Source organism: Leuresthes tenuis, unplaced genomic scaffold (assembly GCF_036924035.1).
Source record: "Leuresthes tenuis unplaced genomic scaffold, fLeuTen1.0.hap1 SCAF_91, whole genome shotgun sequence".
Lineage (NCBI taxonomy): Eukaryota > Metazoa > Chordata > Actinopteri > Atheriniformes > Atherinopsidae > Leuresthes > Leuresthes tenuis.
Window position 1 is genome coordinate 67,632 of NW_027325445.1, and position 23,445 is coordinate 91,076.

Sequence of the window (23,445 nt, forward strand, 5' to 3'; positions counted from 1 at the left end):
TAGCCGAACAACTCCGCTCCCGCTATTGATTGTGTACAGTCGGGTATTTTAACCTTTTCTTACCCGCTTTTTACCAACTATTGTTGGACATTCACACCGTCTTACAGCGGAACACCTCCGCTCCCTCTTTTGATGGTGTATGTTCGGGCATTCGAACCTTTTCTTACCCGCATTTTACAAACTATGGTCGGACATTAAAACCTTCTTGTAGCCGAACACATCCACTCCTGCTTTTGATTATGTATGGTTGAGCATTCGCACCTTTTCTTACCCATTTTTTACAAACTATGGTCGGACATTCACACCTTCTTGCAGCTGAACACCTCCTCTCCCGCTTATGATGATGTATGGTTTGATATTCGAAAATTTTCTTTCATGTTTTCTAGCAATTATTGATGGACATTCAGACCTTCTTGCAGCTGAACACCTCCGCTCCCGCTTTTGATGATGTATAGTCGGGCTTTCGAGCCTTTTCTTCCCCGGTTTTTACAAAATTATTGTTGGACATTCAGACCTTCTTGCAGCCGAAAACCTCCGCTCCCTCTTTTGATCATACATTGTCGGTTATTCGCACCTTCTCTTACCCGCTTTTTACAAACCAGGGTCGGACTTTCACACCTTTTAGTAGCCGAACAACTCCGCTCCCGCTATTGATTGTGTAGAGTCGGGTATTTTCACCTTTTCTTACCCGCTTTTTACCAACTATGGTCAGACATTCACACCTTCTTACAGTGGAACACCTCCGCTCCCTCTTTTGATGGTGTATGTTCGGGCATTCTAACCTTTTCTTACCCGCTTTTTACAAACTATGGTCGGACATTAAAACCTTCTTGTAGCCGAACTCCTGCTTTTGATGATGTATGGTTGGGCATTCGTACCTTTTCTTACCCATTTTGCAGTAATTATGGGTGGACATTCACACCTTTTTGCATTTTAACACCTCCTCTCCCGCTTATGATCATGTGCGGTTTGATATTCGAAAATTCTCTTCCATGTTTTCTAGCAATTATTGATGGACATTCAGACCTTCTTGCAGCTGAACACCTCTGCTCCAGCTGTTGATGGTGTATAGTCGGGCTTTCGAGCCTTTTCTTCCCAGATTTTTACAAAATATGGATGGACATTCAGACCTTGTTTCAGCCGAAAACCTCCGCTCCCTCTTTTGATCATACATTGTCGGGCATTCGCACCTTTTCTTACCCGCTTTTTACAAACCATGGTCGGACTTTCACACCTTTTAGTAGCGGAAAAACTCTGCTCCCGCTATTGATTGTGTACAATCGGGTATTTTAACCTTTTCTTACCTGCTTTTTGCCAACTATGGTCGGACATTCACACCTTCTTACAGCCGAACACCTCCGCTCCCTCCTTTGATGGTGTATGTTCGGGCATTCGAACCTTTTCTTACCCGCTTTTTACAAACTATGGTCAGACATTCACACCTTCTTGCAGCCGAACACTTCCGCTCTACCTTTTAGTGTTCTTTGGGGTATTCACACCTTTTTTTTCACCGCATTTTATAGATTATGGTTGTAAATTCTCACCCACTCTTATCCGAAGACCTCTCCTCCTGCTTTGGTTAATATATAGTCGGGCATTCGAACCTTTTCTTACCCGCTTTTTACAAATTATGGTTGAACATTCACACCTACTTGCAGCCGAACACCTCCGCTCCCGCTTTTGATGGTGTATAGTCGGGCTTTCGAGCCTTTTCTTCCCCGGTTTTTACAAATTATGGTTGGACATTCAGACCTTGCAGCCGAAAACCTCCGCTCCCTCTTTTGATCATACATTGTCAGGCATTCGCACCTACTTGCAACCGAATACTTCCGCTCCACCTTTTAGTGATGTATGGTTGGCATTTACACCTTTTCTTACCCTTTCTTACCCTACTGATTGCTTAAGATTAAGTTGTTTTTTCTCAAACTACAACATTTTTTTAATTGTTGAAACTTGATTTGAAGTGGATAAATAAGGAGGACAAACAGTTTTAAGTCAGGCTGATAGAAGGAATTAATTTTATAGCAAAATCTGTATTTCGTCATATGTCGAGAGATGCTTATTGCTGAAGAAGTTCTTTCTCATTCTACAAAGTACAACGTTGTTTATCGTTGAAACTTGATTAGACATGAAAAAATATGAAGGACAAAGCAGTCTTAACTTGGTTAGAGTTAAGGAATTCGTTTTATAGGAGAATCCGAATTCGTGCATAACTCGTAAAATAGAGCTTATTTTCGGATTCCTGAAGAATGAGTCTGGTTCTTTCTCATAATACAAAGTTTGTTGTTTATTGTTGAAACTTCATCAGAAGTGAAGAAATAAATGAATGCCTATCAACAAATGTGGGATCTAAACTCTAGTGCTTCCTCTAAAATAATTTCCTTTCTCAATTCAGAAATGTGTGTGTGTAAGTCACAACACCCGTGACACCAAAACGGCTTTCTTTTCTCTCTTTTCTCTACACTCTGCACTGTGAGCACACACACCAAATCAGAAAGGCTTTTTTCTCTCTTTTCTACATTATGGACTGTGGGGACACAAAACCGCTCTCTCTTTTTTTTTTGATTGTGTGCCAGGGCGTTGTCTCACGTATTAGATTATGCTTACGATACGAATGGGTTTATCAGTCACATCAGAATCCATACATACTGATCCTCCCGTAATAAAATGGTCGGATCTTATCAAACACACTTTGTTTCTTGTGACAATCAAGTCAGCGAAACAGCGTATACACGTCAAGACACTTAATCAAGTTTGCCACAAGAACTCATAAGTTTGGCAGTATTGCTCTGCCGTCAGCAATGATACACCCATTTTATTTTCGTGAGACATGTGCAGGCACCTGTTCATCTACTGTTCTATCACTATGAATTAGTTTATCTATTATCAATAAGGATACTTCTACAACTACTATCAAAGTATGTCCAGACTTCTTATGTTGTCAGTTGCTATATATGAATAAGTGGGTAGCTACTGACAAGCATTAAGCATGTCACACAGCCCAAACATATAACATTTCAGGACACACCACACAGTTAACAACCACAGTGAAGCGTCAAAGCCCAAACATGTAACATTCAACAGGACACTTACACAACACATTCAAATCAAACAGTCAGACAACATACAAGAACATATACCCCAGCCGGCATTGCTCCCTGCCTATTTTCCTACAGCTCACCATGTGTGCGCACACCTTTATTCACAAACTCTTCAACTTATACTCTTTTACCAAAGCTGCTACAGCTCGATTGGCCGAATACCCTTAGATCCTATTTCGGTGAATTTGACATCTGCCTTACATGTAACAGATTAGCGGTTTAGCAGTTTTAATTTAGTTTGAGTGAAGGAGTTCATTTTATAGCAAAATCCGAAATCGTGAAGAACTCATGAAAGTAAGCTTATTCTCGGATTCCTGAAACTTTAGATTTGCTCTTTCTTTTACTGCAAAGTACAACATTGTTTTTTTTTTGTTTAAATCTTTCTAGACATGGTAAATATGAAGGACAAAGCAGTTTTAACATAGTTTGAGTGAAGGAATTCATTTTATAGATAAAATCCCAAGAGTCTGCTGAGAAAAGAGAGTGAATGCGAAGTAGACTTTAACACGGCTCTGGGAGCGAACCGAGTGTGGGCTAACCGGGAGAATTGCTTGAAAGAAACGCGACACCGAATGAGTGGTCAGAACAAAGCCTCAATACGGTGTTCCCGTGGTGTTTGTGGCTGCCTTGTCTTTTGCACAGAGTAAAAGACAAGGCAGCCATCGAATAGGGCCCGATTGCTCCTACTTGGTCAGCCGAGGAGCAAGGGGGGGAGCAAGCGTCTCAACCAAGCAAATCTCACCAAGTAGGAACAATCGGGCCCTATTCGATGGCTGCAACACCTGAAAGAGATATTGATGCGAGACCCGATCAAAAGCTTTTTCAAAGTCTAAATTTAAGATGACAAGCCGGGTGTTTCTGTCTCTAGCGTAATCAATGATGTCTCGAATCAGTACGAGGCTGTCGGTGAGTTGTCTCTCTGAGATGGCACAAGCCTGGTCTGGGTGAATTACCTCCTCTAAAACAGAGGACATCCGTGTCGTTAAAACCTTGCTAAAAATTTTACAGTCAAAGTTTAAAAGTGTGATGGGCCTCCAATTCTTTAGGTCAGTCTTATCATTTTTCTATCAGAAGTGAAGAAATAAATGAATGCCTATCAACAAATGTGGGATCTAAACTCTAGTGCTTCCTCTAAAATAATTTCCTTTCTCAATTTAGAAATGTGTGTGTGTAAGTCACAACACCCGTGACACCAAAACGGCTTTCTTTTCTCTACACTCTGCACTATGAGCACACACACCAAATCAGAAAGGCTTTTTTCTCTCTTTTCTACATTATGGACTGTGGGGACACAAAACCGCTCTCTCTTTTTTTTTTATCGTGTGCCAGGGCGTTGTCTCACGTATTAGATTGTGCTTAAGATACGAATGGGTTTATCAGTCACATCAGAATCCATACATACTGATCCTCCCGTAATAAAATGGTCGGATCTTATCAAACACATTTTGTTTCTTGTGACAATCAAGTCAGCGAAACAGCGTATACACGTCTAGACACTGAATCAAGTTTGCCACAAGAACTCATAAGTTTGGCAGTATTGCTCTGCCGTCAGCAATCATACATCCATTTTATTTTCGTGAGACATGTGCAGGCACCTGTTCATCTACTGTTCTATCACTATGAATTAGTTTATCTATTATCAATAAGGATACTTCTACAACTACTCTATCAAAGTATGTCCGGACTTCTTACGTTGTCAGTTTCTATATATGAATAAGTGGGTAGCTACTGACAAGCATTACGCATGTCACACAGCCCAAACATATAACATTTCAGGACACACCACACAGTTAACAACCACAGTGAAGTGTGTCAAAGCCCAAACATGTAACATTCAACAGGACACTTACACAACACATTCAAATCAAACAGTCAGACAACATACAAGAACATATACCCCAGCCGGCATTGCTCCCTGCCTATTTTCCTACAGCTCACTATGTGTGCGCACACCTTTATTCACAAACTCTTCAACTTATACTCTTTTACCGAAGCTGCTACAGCTCGATTGGCCGAATACCAAATAATCCTAATTCGATGAATTTGACATCTGCCTTACATGTAACAGATTAGCGGTTTAGCAGTTTTAATTTAGTTTGAGTGAAGGAATTAATTTTATAGCAAAATCCGAAATCGTGAAGAACTCATGAAAGTAAGCTTATTCTCGGATTCCTGAAACTTTAGATTTGCTATTTCTTTTGCACAGGAGCAAGCGTCTCAACCAAGCAAAGCTCACCATGGGGAAGGTTGCTATGCCAACTAGCCTGATGCCCTGCTCCCGCAGTGACGGATAATCGTACTCTGGTTTCTCTACATAACGTACAAGTCTTTCGCCTTTTACTAAAGACTTCTGTGGAGAGCAGCACTAATGAGTTGTTTCTATTTTTGGCAGGCTTTACCTTTGCGGGTGAAGCCCTTTCTGTCTGTGCAAAAGAAATCTTGTTACTGTGCAGAGTGACTTGTTACTTGTTGCGACTGTGCCGATGTTCGAAGCTGGAGTGCAAAGTTGTTGCTTGAATGGTGCTTGCTGGAGCGTGCGGGAGTGCAAAGTTATTATTTAGTCGGTCATTCGCAACTTACCCGCTTTTGGCAAACTATGGCCTTCTTGCAGCTAAACACCTCTGATCTCGCTTTTGATGATGTAAGGTTGGGCATTAAGACCTTGCTTCACCTGCTTTTCACCAAATATAGTCGGACATTCACACCTTCTTGCAGCCGAACACTTCCGCTTTTAGTGTTGTATGAGGCATTCACATATTTTTTTTCACCGTAATGAAGTCTTTAGTAAAAGGCGAAAGACTTGTACGTTATGAAGAGAAACCAGAGTACGATTATCCGTCACTGCGGGAGCAGGGCATCAGGCTAGTTGGCATAGCCACCTTCCCCATGGTGAGCTTTGCTTGGTTGAGACGCAGACTCTTGGGATTTTATCAATAAAATGAATTCCTTCACTCAAACTATGTTAAAACTGCTTTGTCCTTCATATTTACCATGTCTAGAAAGATTTAAACAAAAAAAAAACAACGTTGTACTTTGCAGTAAAAGAAAGAGCAAATCTAAAGTTTCAGGAATCCGAGAATAAGCTTACTTTCATGAGTTCTTCACGATTTCGGATTTTGCTATAAAATGAATTCCTTCACTCAAACTAAATTAAAACTGCTAAACCGCTAATCTGTTACATGTAAGGCAGATGTCAAATTCACCGAATTAGGATTATTCGGTATTCGGCCAATCGATCTGTAGCAGCTTCGGTAAAAGAGTATAAGTTGAAGAGTTTGTGAATAAAGGTGTGCGCACACATAGTGAGCTGTAGGAAAATAGGCAGGGAGCAATGCCGGCTGGGGTATATGTTCTTGTATGTTGTCTGACTGTTTGATTTGAATGTGTTGTGTAAGTGTCCTGTTGAATGTTACATGTTTGGGCTTTGACACTTCACTGTGGTTGTTAACTGTGTGGTGTGTCCTGAAATGTTATATGTTTGGGCTGTGTGACATGCTTAATGCTTGTCAGTAGCTACCCACTTATTCATATATAGCAACTGACAACATAAGAAGTCTAGACATACTTTGATAGTAGTTGTAGAAGTATCCTTATTGATAATAGATAAACTAATTCATAGTGATAGAACAGTAGATGAACAGGTGCCTGCACATGTCTCACGAAAATAAAATGGGTGTATCATTGCTGACGGCAGAGCAATACTGCCAAACTTATGAGTTCTTGTGGCAAACTTGATTCAGTGTCTTGACGTGTATACGCTGTTTCGCTGACTTGATTGTCACAAGAAACAAAGTGTGTTTGATAAGATCCGACCATTTTATTACGGGAGGATCAGTATGTATGGATTCTGATGTGACTGATAAACCCATTCGTATCGTAAGCATAATCTAATACGTGAGACAACGCCCTGGCACACAATCAAAAAAAAAAAGAGAGAGCGGTTTTGTGTCCCCACAGTCCATAATGTAGAAAAGAGAGAAAAAAGCCTTTCTGATTTGGTGTGTGTGCTCACAGTGCAGAGTGTAGAGAAAAGAGAGAAAAGAAAGCCGTTTTGGTGTCACGGGTGTTGTGACTTACACACACACATTTCTGAATTGAGAAAGGAAATTATTTTAGAGGAAGCACTAGAGTTTAGATCCCACATTTGTTGATAGGCATTCATTTATTTCTTCACTTCTGATGAAGTTTCAACAATAAACAACAAACTTTGTATTATGAGAAAGAACCAGACTCATTCTTCAGGAATCCGAAAATAAGCTCTATTTTACGAGTTATGCACGAATTCGGATTCTCCTATAAAACGAATTCCTTAACTCTAACCAAGTTAAGACTGCTTTGTCCTTCATATTTATTCATGTCTAATCAAGTTTCAACGATAAACAACGTTGTACTTTGTAGAATGAGAAAGAACTTCTTCAGCAATAAGCATCTCTCGACATATGACGAAATACAGATTTTGCTATAAAATTAATTCCTTCTATCAGCCTGACTTACAACTGTTTGTCCTCCTTATTTATCCATTTCAAATCAAGTTTCAACAATTAAAAAAATGTTGTAGTTTGAGAAAAAACAACTTAATCTTAAGCAATCAGTAGGGTAAGAAAGGGTAAGAAAAGGTGCAAATGCCAACCATACATCACTAAAAGGTGGAGCGGAAGTATTCGGCTGCAAGTAGGTGCGAATGCCTGACAATGTATGATCAAAAGAGGGAGCGGAGGTTTTCGGCTGCAAGGTCTGAATGTCCAACCATAATTTGTAAAAACCGGGGAAGAAAAGGCTCGAAATACCGACTATACACCATCAAAAGCGGGAGCGGAGGTGTTCGGCTGCAAGTAGGTGTGAATGTTCGACCATAATTTGTTAAAAGCGGGTAAGAAAAGGTTCGAATGCCCGACTATATATTAACCAAAGCAGGAGGAGAGGTCTTCGGATAAGAGTGGATGAGAATTTACAACCATAATCTATAAAATGCGGTGAAAAAAAAGGTGTGAATACCCCATAGAACACTAAAAGGTAGAGCGGAAGTGTTCGGCTGCAAGAAGGTGTGAATGTCTGACCATAGTTTGTAAAAAGCGGGTAAGAAAAGGTTCGAATGCCCGAACATACACCATCAAAGGAGGGAGCGGAGGTGTTCCGCTGTAAGAAGGTGTGAATGTCAAACCATAGTTGGCAAAAAGCAGGTAAAAAAAGGTTAAAATACCCGATTGTACACAATCAATAGCGGGAGCAGAGTTGTTCCGCTACTAAAAGGTGTGAAAGTCCGACCATGGTTTGTAAAAAGCGGGTAAGAAAAGGTGCGAATGCCCGACAATGTATGATCAAAAGAGGGAGCGGAGGTTTTCGGCTGAAACAAGGTCTGAATGTCCATCCATATTTTGTAAAAATCTGGGAAGAAAAGGCTCGAAAGCCCGAAAATACACCATCAACAGCTGGAGCGGAGGTGTTCAGCTGCAAGAAGGTCTGAATGTCCATCAATAATTGCTAGAAAACATGGAAGAGAATTTTCGAATATCAAACCGCACATGATCATAAGCGGGAGAGGAGGTGTTCAAATGCAAGAAGGTGTGAATGTCCACCCATAATTACTGCAAAATGGGTAAGAAAAGGTACGAATGCCCAACCATACATGATCCTAACAGGGAGCGGAGGTGTATGGCTGCGACAAGGTGTGTATGTCCACCCATAATTAATGAAAAGCGGGCAACAAGTAGGTTTGAATACCCATCATCAAAAGCAGGAGTGGATGTGTTCGGCTACAAGAAGGTTTGAATGTATGACCATAGTTTGTAAAAAGCGGGTAAGAAAAGGTTCGAATGCCCGAACATACACCATCAAAGGAGGGAGCGGAGGTGTTCCGCTGTAAGAAGGTGTGAATGTCCAACCATAATTGGCAAAAAGCAGGTAAGGCAAGGTTAAAATACCCTATTGTACACAATCAATAGCGGGAGCAGAGTTGTTCCGCTACTAAAAGGTGTGAAAGTCCGACCATGAATTGTAAAAAGCGGGTAAGAAAAGGTGCGAATGCCCGACAATGTATGATCAAAAGAGGGAGCGGAGGTTTTCGGCTGAAAGAAGGTCTGAATGTCCATCAATAATTGCTAGAAAACATGGAAGAGAATTTTCGAATATCAAACCGCACATGATCATAAGCGGGAGAGGAGGTGTTAAAATGCAAAAAGGTGTGAATGTCCACCCATAATTACTGCAAAATGGGTAAGAAAAGGTACGAATGCCCAACCATACATCATTAAAAGCAGGAGTGGATGTGTTCGGCTACAAGAAGGTTTTAATGTCCGACCATAGTTTGTAAAATGCGGGTAAGAAAAGGTTCAAATGCCCGAACATACACCATCAAAAGAGGGAGCGGAGGTGTTCCACTGTAAGAAGGTGTGAATGTCTGACCATAGTTGGTAAAAAGCAGGTAAGAAAAGGTGAAAATACCCGACTCTACACAATCAATAGCGGGAGCGGAGTTGTTCGGCTACTAAAAGGTGTGAAAGTCCAACCCTGGTTTGTAAAAAGCGGGTAAGAAAAGGTGCGAATGCCCGACAATGTATGATCAAAAGAGGGAGCGGAGGTTTTCGGCTGCAAGAAGGTCTGAATGTCCAACAATAATTTTTTAAAAACCGGGGAAGAAAAGGCTCGAAAGCCCGACTATACAGCATCAAAAGCGGGAGCGGAGGTGTTCAGCTGCAAGAAGGTCTGAATGTCCATCAATAATTGCTAGAAAACATGAAAGAAAATTTTCGAATATCAAACCACACATCATCATAAGCGGGAGAGGAGGTGTTCAGCTGCAAGAAGGTGTGAATGTCCGACCATAGTTTGTAAAAAATGGGTAAGAAAAGGTGCGAATGCTCAACCATACATCATCAAAAGCAGGAGTGGATGTGTTCGGCTAAAAGAAGGTTTGAATGTCCGACCATAGTTCGTAAAATGCGGGTAAGAAAAGGTTCGAATGCCCGAACATACACCATCAAAAGAGGGAGTGGAGGTGTTCCGCTGTAAGACGGTGTGAATGTCCAACAATAGTTGGTAAAAAGCGGGTAAGAAAAGGTTAAAATACCCGACTGTACACAATCAATAGCGGGAGCGGAGTTGTTCGGCTACAAGAAGGTGTGAAAGTCCGACCATGGTTTGTAAAAAGCGGGTAAGAAAAGGTTAGAATGCCCGAATATATACCATCAAAAGCGGAAGCGGAGGTGTTCGGCTGCAAGAAGGTGTGAACGTCCGACCAAAGTTTGTAAAAAGCAGTGAAGAAAAGTTTCGAATATCCAACCAAACATAATCAAAAGCGGGAGCAGAGCTGTTCGACTGCAAGTAGGTGTGAATGTCAGATCATAATTTGCAAAAAGCTGATGAGTAAGGGTGAGAATGCCCGACTATACACCATCAAATGCGGGGGCGGAAGTGTTCGGCTGTGAGTAGGTGTGAATGTCAAACCATAATTGCTGAAAAATGTGTTAGAAAAGACTAGAATGCCGGACCATACATCATCAAAAGCGGGAAAAGTGGTGTTCGGCTGCAAGTAGGTGTGAATGTCCAGCCATAATTACTCACAAACCGGTAAGAAAAGGTAGTATTGCCAGACCATACATTATCAAAACAGGGAGCGGAGGTGGTTCAGCTGCAACGTGTGAATGTCTGACTAAAGTTTATAAAAAGCGGGCAAGACAAGGTGCGAATGCCTGACAATGTATGATCAAATGAGGGAGCGGAGGTTTTCGGCTGCAAGTAGGTGTGAATGTTCGACCATAATTTGTAAAAAGCGGGCAAGAAAAGGTTTGAATGCCCGACTATATATTAACAAAAGCAGGAGGAGAGGTCTTCGGATAAGAGTGGGTGAGAATTTCCAACCATAATCAATAAAATGCGGTGAAAAAAAAGGTGTGAATACCCCATAGAACACTAAAAGGTGGAGCAGAAGTGTTCGGCTGCAAGAAGGTGTGACTGTTCGACTATATTTGGTGAAAAGCAGGTTAAGCAAGGTCTGAATGCCCAACCTTACATCATCAAAAACGAGATCAGAGGTGTTTGGCTGCAAGAAGGCAATAGTTTGCCAAAAGCGGGTAAGCTGCGAATGACCGACTAAATATCAACAAAAGTGGGGGCGGAGGTCTTCGGATGCAAGTGGGTGTGAATATCCCACCATACAAGTATGGTGGAGAGGAAGCTGTGAATGGCCGACCATAGTAAAAAGCGGGTGAGAAAAGGTGCGAATGTCCAATCATACATGATCAAAACAGGGAGCGGAGGTGTTTGGCTGCGACAAGGTGTGTATGTCCACCCATAATTAATGAAAAGCGGGCAACAAGTAGGTTTGAATACCCATCATCAAAAGCAGGAGTGGATGTGTTCGGCTACAAGAAGGTTTGAATGTCTGACCATAGTTTGTAAAAAGCGGGTAAGACAAGGTTTGAGTGCCCGAACATACACCATCAAAAGAGGGAGCGGAGGTGTTCCGCTGTAAGACGGTGTGAATGTCCAACAATAGTTGGTAAAAAGCAGGTAAGAAAAGGTTAAAATACCCGACTGTACACAATCAATAGCGGGAGCGGAGTTGTTCGGCTACAAGAAGGTGTGAAAGTCCGACCATGGTTTGTAAAAAGCGGGTAAGAAAAGGTGCGAATGCCCGACAATGTATGATCAAAAGAGGGAGTGGAGGTTTTCGGCTTCAAGACGGTCTGAATGTCCATCAATAATTGCTAGAAAACATGAAAGAAAATTTTCGAATATCAAACTGCACATGATCATAAGCAGGAGAGGAGGTGTTCAGCTGCAAGAAGGTGTGAATGTCTACCCATAATTACTGAAAAATGGGTAAGAAAAGGTGCGAATGCCTAACCATACATCATCAAAAGAGGGAGCGGAGGTGTTCCGCTGTAAGACGGTGTGAATGTCCGACCATAGATGGTAAAAAGTGGGTAAGAAAAGGTTAAATTACCCGACTGTACACAATCAAAAGAGGGAGCGGAGTTGTTCAGCTAAGAGAAGGTGTGAAAGTCCGACCTTGGTTTGTAAAAAGCGGGTAAGAAAAGGTTCGTATGCCCGAATATACACCATCAAAAGCGGAAGCGGAGGTGTTCGGCTGCAAGATATTGTGAACGTCCGACCAAAGTTTGTAAAAAGCAGTTAAGAAAAGGTTCGAATATCTAACCAAACATAAGAATGAGTCTTTTCCGCTGTAGAATGCCCGACTATAGACCATCAAATGCGGGAGCGGAGGTGTTCGGCTCTGAGTAGGTGTGAATGTCCGACCATAATTGCTGAAGAATGTGTTAGAAAAGGTAAGAATGCTGGACCATACATCATCAAAAGCGGTAGAGGTGGTGTTCGGCTGCAAGAAGGTGTGACTGTTCGACTAAAGTTTGTAAAAAGTGGGTAAGACAAGGTGCGAATGCCTGACAATGTATGAACAAAAGCGGGAGCGGAGGTGTTCAGCTGCAAGAAGGTCTACATATCCATCAATAATTGCTAGAAAACATGAAAGAAACTTTTCGAAAATCAAACCGCACATGATCATAAGTTGGATAGGAGGTGTTCAGCTGCAAGGTGTGAATGTCCACCCATAATTCCTGAAAAATGGGCAAAAAAAAGGTGTGAATGCCCATCCATACATCATCAAAAGCAGGAGTGGAAGTGTTCGGCTACAAGAAGGTGTGAACGTCCAACCAAAATATGTAAAAAGAAGTTAAGAAAAGGTTCGAATATCCAACCAAACATAATCAAAAGCGGGAGCAGAGCTGTTCGACTGCAAGTAGGTGTGAATGTCAGATCATAATTTGCAAAAAGCTGATGAGAAAGGGTGAGAATGCCCGACTATACATCATCAAATGCGGGAGCGGAGTTGTTCGGCTGTGAGTAGGTATGAATCTCCGACCATAATTGCTGAAAAATGTGTTAGAAAAGGTAAAAATGCCGGTCCATACATCATCAAAAGCGAGAGAGGTTGTGTTCGGCTGCAAGTAGGTGTGAATGTCCAGCCATAATTACTCACAAACGGGTAAGAAAAGGTAGTATTGCCAGACCATATATGATCAAAACAGGGAGCGGAGGTGGTTCAGCTGCAAGAAGGTTTGAATGTCAAACTAAAGTTCAAATATATTAACAAAAGCGGGAGGAGAGGTCTTCGGATGAAAGTGGTTGAAAATTTCCAACCATAATGTATAAAATGCGGTGAAAAAAAAGGTGTGATAGAACACTAAAAGGTGGAGCGGAAGTGTTCGGCTACAAGAAGGTGTGAAAGTCCGACCATGGTTTGTAAAACGCGGGTAAGAAAAGGTGCGAATGCCCGACAATGTATGATCAAAAGAGGGAGTGGAGGTTTTCGGCTTCAAGACGGTCTGAATGTCCATCAATAATTGCTAGAAAACATGAAAGAAAATTTTCGAATATCAAACTGCACATGATCATAAGCAGGAGAGGAGGTGTTCAGCTGCAAGAAGGTGTGAATGTCTACCCATAATTACTGAAAAATGGGTAAGAAAAGGTGCGAATGCCTAAACATACATCATCAAAAGAGGGAGCGGAGGTGTTCCGCTGTAAGACGGTGTGAATGTCCGACCATAGATGGTAAAAAGCGGGTAAGAAAAGGTTAAATTACCCGACTGTACACAATCAAAAGAGGGAGCGGAGTTGTTCAGCTAAGAGAAGGTGTGAAAGTCCGACTTTGGTTTGTAAAAAGCGGGTAAGAAAAGGTTCGTATGCCCGAATATACACCATCAAAAGCGGAAGCGGAGGTGTTCGGCTGCAAGATATTGTGAACGTCCGACCAAAGTTTGTAAAAAAGCAGTTAAGAAAAGGTTCGAATATCTAACTAAACATAATCAAAAGCGGGAGCAGAGCTGTTCAACTGCAAGTAGGTGTGAATGTCAGAGAATAATTTGCAAAAAGCTGATGAGAAAGGGTGAGAAATCCCGACTATACACCATCAAATGCGGTAGCGGAGTTGTTCGGCTGTGAGTAGGTGTGATTCTCCAACCATAATTGCTGAAAAATGTGTTAGAAAAGGTAAGAATGCCGGTCCATACATCATCAAAAGCGGGAGAGGTTGTGTTCGGCTGCAAGTAGGTGTGAATGTCCATTAATAATTGCTTTAAAACATGAAAGAAAATTTTCGAATATCAAACCTTACATGATCATTAGCGGGAGAGGAGGTGTTCAGCTGCAAGAAGATGTGAATATCCACCCATAATTACTGAAAAATGGGTAGGAAAAGATGCGAATGTCCAACCATAAATCATCAAAAGCAGGAGTGGAGTTGTTCAGCTACAAGAAGGTATGAAAGTCCAACCAAAGTTTGTAAAAAGCGGGTAAGAGAAGGTTCGAATACCCGAATATATACCATCAAAAGCGGAAGCGAGGGTCTTCGGCTGCAAGAAGGTGTGAACGTCCGACCAAAGTTTGTAAAAAGCAGTTAAGAAAAGGTTTGAATATCCAACCGAACATAATCAAAAGCGGGAGCAGAGCTGTTCGACAGCAAGTAGGTGTGAATGTCAGATCATATTTGCTGAAAAATGTGATAGAAAAGACTAGAATGCCGGACAATACATCATCAAAAGCGGGAGAGGTGGTTTTTCGGCTGCAAGTAGGTGTGAATGTCCAGCCATAATTACTCACAAACGGGGGAAGAAAAGGTAGTATTTCCAGACCACACATGATCAAAACAGGGAATGGAGGTGGTTCAGCTGCAAGGTGTGAATGTCTGACTAAAGTTTGTAAAAACCGTGTAAGACAAGGGGCAAATGCCCGACAATGTATGATCAAAAGAGGGAGCGGAGGTTTTCGGCTGCAAGGTCTGAATGTCCAACCATAATTTGTAAAAATCGGGGAAGAAAAGGCTCGAAAGCCCGACTATACACCATCAAAAGCGGGAGCAGAGGTGTTCAGGTGCAAGAAGGTCTGAATGTCCGACCAATAATTACTGAAAAATGGGTAAGAAAAGGTGCGAATTCCAAATCATACATCATCAAAAGCAGGAGCGGATGTGTTCGGCTACAAGAAGGTTTGAATGTCCAACCATAGTAAGTAATAGGTGGGTAAGAAAAGGCTCGAATGCCCGAATATACACTATCAAAACCGGAAGCGTAGGTGTTCGGCTGCAAGAAGGTGTGAACGTCCGACCAAAGTTTGTAAAAAGCATTAAGAAAATGTTCGAATATCCAACCAAACATAATCAAAAGCGGGAGCAGAGCTGTTCGACTGCAAGTAGGTGTGAATATCAGATCATAATTTGCAAAAAGCTGATGAGAAAGGGTGAGAATGCCCGACTATACACTATCAAATGTGGGAGCGGAGGTGTTCGTCTGTGAGTAGGTGTGAATGTCCGACCATAATTGCTGAAAAATGTGTTAGAAAAGGTAAGAATGCCGGACCATATATCATCAAAAGCGGGAGAGGTTGTGTTCGGCTGCAAGAAGGTGTGAATATCCAGCCATAATTACTCACAAACGGGTAAGAAAAGGTACTATTGCCAGACCATATATGATCAAAACAGGGAGCGGAGGTGGTTCAGCTGCAAGAAGGTTTGAATGTCTGACTAAAGTTTGTAAAAAGCGGGTAAGACAAGGTGCGAATCCCCGACAATGTATGATCAAAAGAGGAGCGGAGGTTTTCGGCTGCAAGAAGGTCTGAATGTCCACCCATAATCACTGAAAAATGGGTAAGAAAAGGTGCGAAAGCCCAACCGCACATGATCATAAGTGGATGAGAAGGTGTTCGACTGCAAGTAGGTGTGAATGTAAGATCATAATTTGTAAAAAGCGGGTAACAAAAGGTAAGAATGCCCAACCATAAATTATCAAAAGCGGCAGCAGAGTTTCGGCTGGTATTTATCAATGTCTAGATAGATTTCAACAAAAAACAACGTTGTACTTTGCAGTAAAAGAAAGTGCAAATCAAAAGTTTTAGGAATCCGAGAATAAGCTTATTTTCATGAGTTCTGCACGATTTCGGATTTTATGTATAAAATGAATTTCTTCACGCAAACTAAATTAACACTGCTTTGTCCTTCATATGTACCCATTTCTACATATATTTCAAGCATAAACTTCCTCATATTACCCTGAATGAGAAAGAGCCACACTTGTGATTAAGCCATACCTCCCTTTTGAGGAGTTCTGCATGATTTGGGATTTTATCTATAAAATTAATTCCTTCACTCAAACTATGTTAAAACGGCTTTTACCTTCATATTTATCAATGTCTCGATAGATTTAAACAAAAAACAACGTTGTACTTTGCAATAAAAGAAAGAGCAAATCAAAGGTTTTAGGAATCCGAGAATAAGATTATTTTCATGAGTTCTGCACGATTTCGGATTTTATGTATAAAATGAATTCATTCACTCAAACCAAGTTAAAACTGCTTTTTCCTTTATATTTATCAATGTCTAGATCGACTTCAACAAAGAACAACATTGTATTTTGCAGTAGAAGAAAGAGCAAAACTGAAGGATCAGGAATCCGAGAATAAGCTTATTTTCATACGTTCTGCATGATTTGGGATTTTATGTATAAAATGAATTCCTTCACTCAAACTAAGTTAACACTGCTTTGTCCTTCATATGTACCCATTTCTACATATATTTCAAGCATAAACTTCCTCATACTACCCTGAATGAGAAAGAACCACACTTGTGATTAAGCCATACGCCCCTTTTGAGGAGTTCTGCATGATTTGGGATTTTATCTATAAAATCAATTCCTTCACTCAAACTATGTTAAAACGGCTTTTACCTTCATATTTATCAATGTCTCGATAGATTTAAACAAAAAAACAACGTTGTACTTTGCAGTAAAAGAAAGAGCCAATTAAAAGTTTTAGGAATCCGAGAATAAGCTTATTTTCATGAGTTCTGCACGATTTCGGATTTTATGTATAAAATGAATTCATTCACTCAAACCAAGTTAAAACTGCTTTTTCCTTCATATTTATCAATGTCTAGATCGACTTCAACAAAGAACAACATTGTATTTTGCAGTAGAAGAAAGAGCAACACTGAAGGATCAGGAATCCGAGAATAAGCTTATTTTCTTATGGGCAAGTGGGAACTGCTTTGTGCTTCATATTTATCAATGTGTAGATGGATTTCAACTTCTTCTACTGCAAAGTCCAATGTTTTTCTTTGTTGAAGTCGATCTAGACATTGATGAATATGGAAGGAAAAAGCAGTTTTAACTTGGTTTGAGCAAAGCAATTCATTTTATAGCAAAATCCGAAATCGTGCAGAACTCATGAAAGCAGGCTTATACTCGGATTCCTGAAACTTTAGATTTGCTCTTTCTTTTACTGCAAAGTACAACGTTGTTTTTTTGTTTAAATATTTCTAGACATGGTAAATATGAAGGACAAATCAGTTTTAACATAGTTTGAGTGAAGTAATGCATTTTATAAGCAAAATCCCAAATCATGCAGAACTCACGAAATGCTTTTTCTCGCTTTTCACTGCTTTTTACAAACTTTGGTCGGACGTTCACACCTTCTTGCATCCGAACACCTCCGCTCCCGCTTTTGATGATGTATAGTCGGGCTTTCGAGCCTTTTCTTACCCGGTTTTTACAAATTATGGTTGGACATTCAGACCTTGCAGCCGAACACCTCCGCTCTCCCGCTTTTGATCATACATTGTTGGGCATTCGCACCTTGTCTTACCCGCTTTTTACAAACTATAGTCAGACATTCACACCTTACAGCTGAACCTCCGCTCCCTGTTTTGATTATGTATGGTCTGGCAATACTACCTTTTCTTACCCGTTTGTGAGTAATTATGGCTGGACATTCACACCTACTTGCAGCCTAACACAACCTCTCTCGCTTTTGATGATGTATGGACCGGCATTTTTACCTTTTCTAACACATTTTTCAGCAATTATGGTCGGACATTCACACCTACTCAGAGCCGAACACCTCCGCTCCCGCATTTGATGGTCTATAGTCGGGCATACTACAGCGGAAAAGACTCATTCTTATGTTTGGTTAGATATTCGAACCTTTTCTTAACTGCTTTTTACAAACTTTGGTCGGACGTTCACAATATGTTGCAGCCGAACACCTCCGCTTCCGCTTTTGATGGTGTATATTCGGGCATACGAACCTTTTCTTACCCGCTTTTTACAAACCAAGGTCGGACTTTCACACCTTCTCTTAGCTGAACAACTCCGCTCCCTCTTTTGATTGTGTACAGTCGGGTAATTTAACCTTTTCTTACCCGCTTTTTACCATCTATGGTTGGACATTCACACCGTCTTACAGCGGAACACCTCCGCTCCCTCTTTTGATGATGTATGGTTAGGCATTCGCACCTTTTCTTACCCATTTTTCAGTAATTATGGGTAGACATTCACACCTTCTTGCAGCTGAACACCTCCTCTCCTGCTTATGATCATGTGCAGTTTGATATTCGAAAATTTTCTTTCATGTTTTCTAGCAATTATTGATGGACATTCAGACCGTCTTGAAGCTGAACACCTCCGCTCCCACTTTTGATGGTGTATAGTCGGGCTTTCGAGCCTTTTCTTCCCCGGTTTTTACAAATTATGGTTGGACATTCAGACCTTTTAGTAGCCGAACAACTCCGCTCCCGCTATTGATTGTGTACAGTCGGGTATTTTCACCTTTTCTTACCCGCTTTTTACAAACCATGGTCGGACTTTCACACCTTCTTGTAGCCGAACAACTCCGCTCCCGCTATTGATTGTGTACAGTCGGGTATTTTAACCTTTTCTTACCTGCTTTTTACCAACTATTGTTGGACCTTCACACCGTCTTACAGCGGAACACCTCCGCTCCCTCTTTTGATGGTGTATGTTCGGGCATTCGAACCTTGTCTTACCCGCTTTTTACAAACTATGGTCAGACATTCAAACCTTCTTGTAGCCGAACACATCCACTCCTGCTTTTGATGATGGGTATTCAAACCTACTTGTTGCCCGCTTTTCATTAATTATGGGTGGACATACACACCTTGTCGCAGCCAAACACCTCCGCTCCCTGTTTTGATCATGTATGATTTGACATTCGCACCTTTTCTCACCCGCTTTTTACTATGGTCGGCCATTCACAGCTTCCTCTCCACCATACTTGTATGGTGGGATATTCACAACCACTTATATCCGAAGACCTCCGCCCCCACTTTTGTTGATATTTAGTCGGTCATTCGCAGCTTACCCGCTTTTGGCAAACTATGGCCTTCTTGCAGCCAAACACCTCTGATCTCGTTTTTGATGATGTAAGGTTGGGCATTCAGACCTTGCTTCACCTGCTTTTCACCAAATATAGTCGAACAGTCACACCTTCTTGCAGCCGAACACTTCTGCTCCACCTTTTAGTGTTCTATGGGGTATTCACACCTTTTTTTTCACCGCATTTTATTAATTATGGTTGGAAATTCTCACCCACTCTTATCCGAAGACCTCTCCTCCTGCTTTTGTTAATATATAGTCGGGCATTCAAACCTTTTCTTACCCGCTTTTTACAAATTATGGTCGAACATTCACACCTACTTGCAGCCGAACACCTCCGCTCCTGCTTTTGATGGTGTATAGTCGGGCTTTCAAGCCTTTTCTTCCCCGGTTTTTACAAATTATGGTTGTACATTCAGACCTTGCAGCCGAAAACCTCCGCTCCCTCATTTGATCATACATTGTCAGGCATTCGCACCTTGTCTTACCCGCTTTTTATAAACTTTAGTCAGACATTCACACCTTGCAGCTGAACCACCTCCGCTCCCTGTTTTGATAATGTATGGTCTGGCAATACTACCTTTTCTTACCGGTTTGTGAGTAATTATGGCTGGACATTCACACCTACTTGCAGCCGAACACCACTTTTCCCGCTTTTGATGATGTATGGTCCGGCATTCTAGTCTTTTCTAACACATTTTTCAGCAATTATGGTTTGACATTCACACCTACTCACAGCCGAACACTTCCGCTCCCGCATTTGATGGTGTATAGTCGGGCATTCTCACCCTTTCTCATCAGCTTTTTGCAAATTATGATCTGACATTCACACCTACTTGCAGTCGAACAGCTCTGCTCCCGCTTTTGATTATGTTTGGTTGGATAATCGAAAATTTTCTTCACTGCTTTTTACAAACTTTGGTCGGACGTTCACACCTTCTTGCAGCCGAACACCTCCGCTTCCGCTTTTGATGGTATATATTCGGGCATTCGAACCTTTTCTTACCCGCTTTTTACAAACCATGGTCGGACTTTCACACCTTCTTGTAGCCGAACAACTCCGCTCCCGCTATTGATTGTGTACAGTCGGGTATTTTAACCTTTTCTTACCCGCTTTTTACCAACTATTGTTGGACATTCACACCGTCTTACAGCGGAACACCTCGGCTCCCTCTTTTGATGGTGTATGTTCGGGCATTCGAACCTTTTCTTACCCGCATTTTACGAACTATGGTCAGACATTCACACCTTCTTGCAACTGAACACCTCCTCTCCCGCTTATGATGATGTGTGGTTTGATATTTGAAAATTTTCTTTCATGTTATCTAGCAATTATTGATGGACATTCAGACCTTCTTGCAGCTGAACACCTCCGCTCCCGCTTTTGATGATGTATAGTCGGGCTTTCGAGCCTTTTCTTCCCCGGTTTTTACAAAATTATTGTTGGACATTCAGACCTTCTTGCAGCCGAAAACCTCCGCTCCCTCTTTTGATCATACATTGTCGGGCATTCGCACCTTCTCTTACCCGCTTTTTACAAACCAGGGTCGGACTTTCACACCTTTTAGTAGCCGAACAACTCCGCTCCCGCTATTGATTGTGTACAGTCGGGTATTTTCACCTTTTCTTACCCGCTTTTTACCAACTATGGTCAGACATTCACACCTTCTTACAGTGGAACACCTCCGCTCCCTCTTTTGATGGTGTATGTTCGGGCATTCAAACCTTTTCTTACCCGCTTTTTACAAACTATGGTCGGACATTAAAACCTTCTTGTAGCCGAACACATCCACTCCTGCTTTTGATGATGTATGGTTGGGCATTCGTACCTTTTCTTACCCATTTTGCAGTAATTATGGGTGGACATTCACACCTTTTTGCATTTTAACACCTCCTCTCCCGCTTATGATCATGTACGGTTTGATATTCGAAAATTCTCTTCCATGTTTTCTAGCAATTATTGATGGACATTCAGACCTTCTTGCAGCTGAACACCTCCGCTCCAGCTGTTGATGGTGTATAGTCGGGCTTTCGAGCCTTTTCTTCCCCGATTTTTACAAATTATGGATGGACATTCAGACCTTCTTTCAGCCGAAAACCTCCGCTCCCTCTTTTGATCATACATTGTCGGGCATTCGCACCTTTTTTTACCCGCTTTTTACAATTCATGGTTGGACTTTCACACCTTTTAGTAGCGGAACAACTCTGCTCCCGCTATTGATTGTGTACAATAGGGTATTTTAACCTTTTCTTACCTGCTTTTTGCCAATTATGGTTGGACATTCACACCTTCTTACAGCGGAACACCTCCGCTCCCTCCTTTGATGGTGTATGTTCGGGCATTCGAACCTTTTCTTACCCGCTTTTTACAAACTATGGTCAGACATTCAAACCTTCTTGTAGCCGAACACATCCACTCCTGCTTTTGATGATGGGTATTCAAACCTACTTGTTGCCCGCTTTTCATTAATTATGGGTGGACATACACACCTTGTCGCAGCCAAACACCTCCGCTCCCTGTTAGGATCATGTATGGTTGGGCATTCGTACCTTTTCTTACCCATTTTGCAGTAATTATGGGTGGACATTCACACTTTCTTGCATTTGAACACCTCCTCTCCCGCTTATGATCATGTGCGGTTTGATATTCGAAAATTCTCTTCCATGTTTTCTAGCAATTATTGATGGACATTCAGACCTTCTTGCAGCTGAACACCTCCGCTCCAGCTGTTGATGGTGTATAGTCGGAATTTCGAGCCTTTTCTTCCCAGATTTTTGCAAAATATGGATGGACATTCAGACCTTGTTTCAGCCGAAAACCTCCGCTCCCTCTTTTGATCATACATTGTCGGGCATTCGCACCTTTTCTTACCCGCTTTTTACAAACCATGGTCGGACTTTCACACCTTTTAGTAGCGAAACAACTCTGCTCCCGCTATTGATTGTGTACAATCGGGTATTTTAACCTTTTCTTACCCGCTTTTTGCCAACTATGGTCGGACATTCACACCTTCTTACAGCGGAACACCTCCGCTCCCTCCTTTGATGGTGTATGTTCGGGCATTCGAACCTTTTCTTACCCGCTTTTTACAAACTATGGTCAGACATTCACACCTTCTTGCAGCCGAACACTTCCGCTCTACCTTTTAGTGTTCTATGGGGTATTCACACCTTTTTTTTACCGCATTTTATAGATTATGGTTGTAAATTCTCACCCACTCTTATCCGAAGACCTCTCCTCCTGCTTTGGTTAATATATAGTCGGGCATTCGAACCTTTTCTTACCCGCTTTTTACAAATTATGGTCGAACATTCACACCTACTTGCAGCCGAACACCTCCGCTTCCGATTTTGATGGTATATAGTCGGGCATTCGAGCCTTTTCTTACCCGCCTATTACTTACTATGGTTGGACATTCAAACCTTCTTGTAGCCGAACACATTCGCTCCTGCTTTTGATGATGTATGATTTGGCATTCGCACCTTTTCTTACCCATTTTTCAGTAATTTTTGGTCGGACATTCAGACCTTCTTGCATCTGAACACCTCTGCTCCCGCTTTTGATGGTGTATAGTCGGGCTTTCGAGCCTTTTCTTCCCCGATTTTTACAAATTGTGGTTGGACATTCAGACCTTGCAGCCGAAAACCTCCGCTCCCTCTTTTGATCATACATTGTCGGGCATTCGCCCCTTGTCTTACACGGTTTTTACAAACTTTAGTCAGACATTCACACCTTGCAGCTGAACCACCTCCATTCCCTGTTTTGATCATGTGTGGTCTGGAAATACTACCTTTTCTTCCCCCGTATGTGAGTAATTATGGCTGGACATTCACACCTACTTGCAGCCGAAAAACCACCTCTCCCGCTTTTGATGATGTATTGTCCGGCATTCTAGTCTTTTCTATCACATTTTTCAGCAATTATGATCTGACATTCACACCTACTTGCAGTCGAACAGCTCTGCTCCCGCTTTTGATTATGTTCGGTTGGATATTCAAACCTTTTCTTAACTGCTTTTTACAAACTTTGGTCGGACGTTCACACCTTCTTGCAGCCAAACACCTCCGCTTCCGCTTTTGATGGTAAATATTCGGGTATTCGAACCTTCTCTTACCCGCTTTTTACAAACCATGGTTGGACTTTCATACCTTCTTGTAGCTGA

General features: G+C 41.7%; 2 non-coding genes across 2 annotated transcripts; one reads left to right on the forward strand and one right to left on the reverse strand.

Moving 5' to 3' along the window:
* The first annotated feature begins 5,397 nt into the window (after nt 1-5,397).
* On the forward strand, nt 5,398-5,511 carry LOC140286410 (U5 spliceosomal RNA). The gene has a single exon (XR_011911227.1). It is a non-coding gene; the product is annotated as a U5 spliceosomal RNA (small nuclear RNA).
* A 308-nt stretch (nt 5,512-5,819) lies between these two features.
* On the reverse strand, nt 5,820-5,930 carry LOC140286423 (U5 spliceosomal RNA). Its single transcript, XR_011911236.1, has one exon. It is a non-coding gene; the product is annotated as a U5 spliceosomal RNA (small nuclear RNA).
* Between the last annotated feature and the right edge of the window lie 17,515 nt (nt 5,931-23,445).